Below are 6276 nucleotides of genomic sequence, written 5' to 3'. Positions count from 1 at the left end.
CGTTAGATTAGGGAGTGTTAAAATGTTGTTATAATTAGCATGGATTATCTCAAAGAAAACAATGTTGGCTTTCATATCTCATGGAAAGATGTCGGAAAGCCAAACATCAAGTTTTGAAAATATTGGATTACTCTTATCAAATTGCACACACACACACACACACACACACACACACACACACACACACACACACACACACACACACACACACACACACACACACACACACACACACACACACACACACACACACACACACACACACACACATGTATATATGGGTGGATAAAGTAACTTTAACATGACTTTGTATACATATTGTGAAAATGAGTAATTAATCCTCTTTCTTCCAAAAAGTTACCAATCAGGGAATTAATGAGTATTGTGGCGAGAGCCGAAATAAATGGAACAGTATCATCCTGTACGGAAGGGATTGAAGGATGAGCAATGTCCTCTGCGCCACAGTGAGCTGCCGATGATTGCTGCTTCGTGCTCTTCCCCAACAGACGTCTGGTAATTATGACGTAACATGTATAACGACGCGTATGACGTCATAAGTTTGGCGTCACTGGTTTGACGTCACAGTGATATGACAGTTATGCAAGGATGTCAGTTGTAATTGTATAATGGCGTTTAGTGTATCTAATTGCATTTACCTAATTGTGATATTATTATTATCATCATTATTATCATAATTAATAATATTATTGTTATTACTATTACTGTTATCATTATCATCAGCATTACTATTCTTGCTATTATCTATATTATTATTATTATCATTATTATCATTATTGTTATTGTTATTATTATTTTTGTTATTGTTATTATTATTATTATCATTGTTGTTATTATTATCATAATTTTTAATATTATCATCTTTATTGTTATCATCATTAAAATAATTATAACTATTGTTTCCATTATCATTGTCATTATTAATCATTATTTTCATTACCATTATTTTTGTTGTTACCATAGATATCACCAATATCATTAAAATTAATTTAGAAAAACTCGTATAAGGCGAAAAAAATATAAAGAATCATCTGTTCATCATTTACTATCCTCTTTACAAGTACAATAAACAATATTACAATATGTAATACAGGCTTCAACTTACAGCTATGGCCAAATAGGACAACATCATTAAATAGGAAGTATCTCTAATAGTGCAAATATAGAATACATTATGATACAATATATACACGAAACGGGGCCCCACGAGTGGAGAACCTGTTCAGAGCATTGCACCTCGCACCCTGTCGAGGGACATAAGCTGCTTCTTTGTACATTTGGAGAAATTACCATCTTCTTCTTCTTCTTCTTATTTTTTAATCTCTGTTTTTTTTTTTTAGTTTTATTCTTTTTTTTGTAGCACGACCGTAAGACGAAATGGACGAGGTGGAGGACGATAACGTTGAAGAGGAGAAAGAGGATGAGGAAGAGGAGGAGGAGAAAGGAGATGGGTTGATAAGAATGATGTGAAGGAGGAACAGGATAGGAAATACTAGAGTGGCACTAGGAGAGAGAGGAAGAGGATAAAGAGGAGGGTGCAAGAAGGATATGTAATAGCCAAGGGGAGTGGTGGCTGGGAGGTGGAAGAGGAAGAAGAGGAGAAGGTGGTTGAGGAGGTTGAGGAGGAGGAGAGATGGAAATTGAGAAGGAGGAGGAGAAGGAGGAGGAGAAGGAGGAGGAGGAGGAGGAGGAGGAGGAGGAGGAGGAGGAGGAGGAGGAGGAGGAGGAGGAGGAGGAGGAGGAGAGTGAGAAGGGAGATAAGAGGCCCTAATGCGTCTACGCCGCAACAGTGCAGAATCCTGAACTTAGCCCAAAGGAGGCTGAGGCCGCTGCTGCCGAAGAGAACCCGAGACCAACTCCGGACATGGTGGCTGCCGCGGACATGCTATGCATGGGGGGCGCGGACATGAAGGTCCCGGGCATGGAGGATCCGTGCATCTGGCCGCCGTACATGTAGTGGGACATGGAGGGCGAGAATCCGGAGCCCCCGGAGCCGAAGCCCCCGAAGCCGCCCTTGTCCAGGGGCTTGAGCATGTCCGGGAAGCCCATGACGCATTTCTTCTTCTTGGATTTGGACGAGAGCTTCCGGTTCCGGGTCTGGATGCCTTCCTTCTTCATCGAGAGGGGCCTCTGGACCTGCGGAAGAAGAAGACGACCTATTAGCAATGATTGAAAAAGAAAATGGTTTAACATCGTGAACACCATTTATCAGGAGGCTTGGACGGTAATCCTTCGGGAGGACTTTGTATAGTGGAATTTAACCATACCCTTGGTCCAACTCGCTGGCGGCAAGGTTTGAATTGCTGTCACATCAACCTCCGCCGCAAGTAACGACGCTCTAACCCGATCAGTAAATAAACAATAGATAAACAAACAAGTGAATAATGAAAGAATTACTAAACGAGGAAATAAGCAGATGTACAAATAGATAAATGAACAAGAGAATAGAAAAGATAAGCAAATAACTAGGTGGATCAATATTAAGTAATTCATAGAGTAGATAATAAAATGAAAAATAAAACCACGAGCGATTTACACATAAAAGTTGAAAATAAACACACACACACACATACAGTTTACAGGTATGCCTACACATGTATGCATCCACTTCTGAACTGAGGGGACCTTAGTATAGTCTGGGGGAAGAATGGAGGATGAGGAGAGGAAGAAAGAGAAAGAAGATAAAAAATAAAGAGGGTAAGCTGGATGAGGAGGATGAGAATGAGGAGGATAAGGAAGATGAGGAGGATGAGGTGGATGAGGAGGAGAATGAGGAGAATGAGGAGAATAGACTGGTAGTTATAGTCTCTGACTACGTTAGCGATGAAGTGTGTATAAGGTGGAGGAGGAGAGTGAGGAAGTGGAGGTGGTGGAGGAGGAGGTGGAGAGGTGAAGGAGGACCTCGGGGCGGGTGTTCCATCAGTGTCTCGTTAACACAATGAAGGTCGCAGTGTACAAGCTGAAGATCACTTGTCACCCCAGCCGCGCCTCCTGCGGCGTCGCCTTCAGGTAGTCGCCACTCAGAAAGGACTCCTGCGGCGGGCCCGCGTCAGGATTAGCTTTCAGACCCGCGCGGGTTCGGCGAGGAAAAGGTGCACCTGTTCGAGGTTCGCATAAGGACGAAGATCCCGTGTCCGAGATACGGCTTGACGACCCTATGAGAAGGCACCAGAAGTGGCCATCATTTGGGCGTATTGTACAGGTATGTGTCCGGGACGACCCCCTCCGGATGGGGTCGGGGGACCCCCTGCCGGGGCGCCATTGTCCATAGGCGGCCCCCGTCTGAGAAGCCCTCCACCTTCTAGCCACATTGACCTCCCTCACAATCTCACACCCCCACTCCTATGCACCTGATGCAGATACGCTCACGCACACACACGCACGCACACACACATATAAACACACACACACACATAAGGTACGACAGCCATATCGATCCACTAGTGTCCTCCGCATAATTCAGTTTGACCGCAATTAAACAAGAGCGTCTTTTCACCCCCCAACCCTCTCCTTCACCCTTCCCTTCACCTCTTACCGTCCCCTTCCTCCCTCCCAGCCCCTCCGAGTGTGGGTAACCCGCTGTTGTTTCATCGTGCCCAGTGTACACACACACGCAGTGTCCTCGTAGACGCCTCTTTTGATGCTCTTTTTTCTCCAACAGTACCACAACCACCACCATCACCATCACCAGGACCCCCCACCACCACCACCACCACCACGTCCTCCACCACCACTACCATCACCACCAATATCACCATTGTCTTTATCATTATCACCAGTATGACAAGAAGAAGAAGGCATTTAGGGTAAAAGGGAGGGAAAATAAAAGGGGAGGAGGGAAGGGGAGGAATAGAGACAGTGGGGATGAGATGGACACGGGATTATGTGACTAAGTGTCCGGCTGGAATAACCGGACACGGATGACCTACGCGTGACATGATCTAACGACCGCCACGCGTTCGAAAACACTGTTAGAGTGACTTCGACCAGACCGCCTGCAGGATGAGGAACTTCTCCCCACAGTCACCAGGAACCCCGTTCTCTTCCCTCTTCCCAGCCGATTCCTCCTCAGACCCTGTTGAGGGTAGAGTGTCCCTCTGCAGGAGAGGAGCCTGCTGGGGAAGTAGAAGTTCGAGAGAACTCCTGTTTCTAATTCACGCGGCCTATGTATACCTGACAGAGGCGAGATACCTCTCCTAACGGAGGTAGACCGTCTAGCACACCAAACGGTGATCGCGATGTCACAACGGAAAAAAGTAACCCTTGTTCGAGCTACAAAGACACCGAAACGCCCTCAACAGTGTCGCATAGGTAATGACTTTCTTATTTCCTGCCGAGTAGGCGGAGGCCGCGAAGACGGAGGTGGAACAAGGTAGGATGGTTTGGGAAAGGGAGGGAAGGGAGGCGAGGGGAAGGAGAAGAAAGGAAGGGAGGGAAGGAAAGAGAAGGGAAGGGGAAGGGCGGTGAGGGAAATGAGAGAAAAGGAAAGGAAGGGTAAAGGCAGGGAAGAAGAAAAGGTGAAGGGAGGTGAGGGTGTGAGAAGAGAGGAAGGAAAGGAAAGGAAATGAAGGGTCAGGGAAGGGAAGAGGAGGAGAAAGAGAAGAGAGGTAAGAGAAATAGAGAGGGGAGGGAGGAGTGATTTGGGGACGAAAGTGACCATCCTCCTCCTCCTCCTCCTTCGTCAAGAGATGAAAGAGGTGCCAAGGGTAACGAGGTCATATTAGCCACTTCGGCGCCAAAGAGTAAGAAATGTCTCTTCAGTGAACAACAAGTCGTCTAAAGTGATTAAGGAGCCAACCCTTGGCTGAATAGAATCTCCTGGCGGAAGCTTCAATAACGAACTCGTAGATAAGAGTTAACCTAAAAAGGCTGGTGTTGTGGTTAGATAGATAAATAGATAGAGAGAGATAGAGAGGAAAAGAGAGAGAGAGAGAGAGAGAGAGAGAGAGAGAGAGAGAGAGAGAGAGAGAGAGAGAGAGAGAGAGAGAGAGAGAGAGAGAGAGAGAGAGAGAGAGAGAGAGAGAGAGAGAGAGAGAGAGAGAGAAGGGGGGATGGGGCCCGTGATCATCAAAGGGCGTAAGATCTTTTGATAAAAACTGTACTTAGCGGTAAAAACGGGCCCAGGAGACAACCCTCACTCCCCCATCGCTCGCTCGCACCCTCTGGCGGCGCTTTTCGGAAACTCGGACTTTCTCGGAATTACGTCCACGGGTTGGTCACCTTGCACAAGGCGCGTGTGACAGAAAGCTCCCGTGAGTCCATAGACATACATACATACACACATAAATACATACATACATACATACAGACAAATAGAAAGATTGACAAACAGACAAACAGATAGACAGACAGGCAGGCACAGACAGACAGACGAACGGACGGACGGTCAGACAGAGAGTGAATGAGGAGGAATGTAAGAGTAGGAGAAGCAGGAGGAGATGGGGAATAGGAGGAGGAGGAAGAGAAGAAATAATGATAATAGTAGTAGTAGTAGTAATAATAATAATAATAATAATAATAATAATAATAATAATAATGATGATGATGATGATGATGATGATGATGATGATGATGATGATGATGATGATGATGATGATGATGATGATGATGATGATGATGATGATGATGATGATGATGATGATGATGATGATGATGATGATGATGATGATGATAACAATAATAATAACAATAATAATAATGATAATGATAATAATAGTAATAGTACTACTACTACTACTACTAATAACAATAATAATGATAATGATAGTAATAATATCAATAATAATAATGATAATAGTAATAATAATAGTAATAGTAAAAATAGTAATAATGATAGTAATAATAATGATAATGATGATAATAATAATAATAATAATGATAATAATAATAATGATAATAATAATGATAATAATGATAATAATGATAATAATGATAATAATAATAATAATAATAATAATAATAATAATAATAATAATAATAATAATAATAATAATAATAATAATAATAATAATAATAATAGTAGTAATAACTATATTAACAATAAAAATAATATCAACAACCATAATAATGACATTTTTTAAGTTAGGGCAAGTCACTGCCACAGCCACGCGTCGCGTCAAAGCGGCGGCTGTGGGCAACGGCGGTGACGTCACACCCGCCGGAAGTCTCTGAAGTGAATAAAACCGCCGTACTTCTGGAGAACCCTAGACACTGATACTCCGGATAGGGATGGGTGGGAGTGGGTGTGGAAGTGGGAGT

At 43.7% G+C, this 6276-nt stretch overlaps 1 pseudogene; it reads right to left on the bottom strand.

The window, feature by feature from the left end:
• Positions 1–1045: 1045 nt before the first annotated feature.
• LOC143038576 (uncharacterized) overlaps positions 1046–6276 on the bottom strand; it is a 35315-nt pseudogene continuing 30084 nt past the window's right edge.

This window comes from Oratosquilla oratoria, chromosome 24, assembly GCF_046742065.1.
Source record: "Oratosquilla oratoria isolate Oo_2021 chromosome 24, ASM4674206v1, whole genome shotgun sequence".
NCBI lineage: Eukaryota > Metazoa > Arthropoda > Malacostraca > Stomatopoda > Squillidae > Oratosquilla > Oratosquilla oratoria.
The sequence above is the reverse complement of the archived record's forward strand: the minus strand, read 5'-3'. Positions and strand labels throughout refer to the sequence as shown.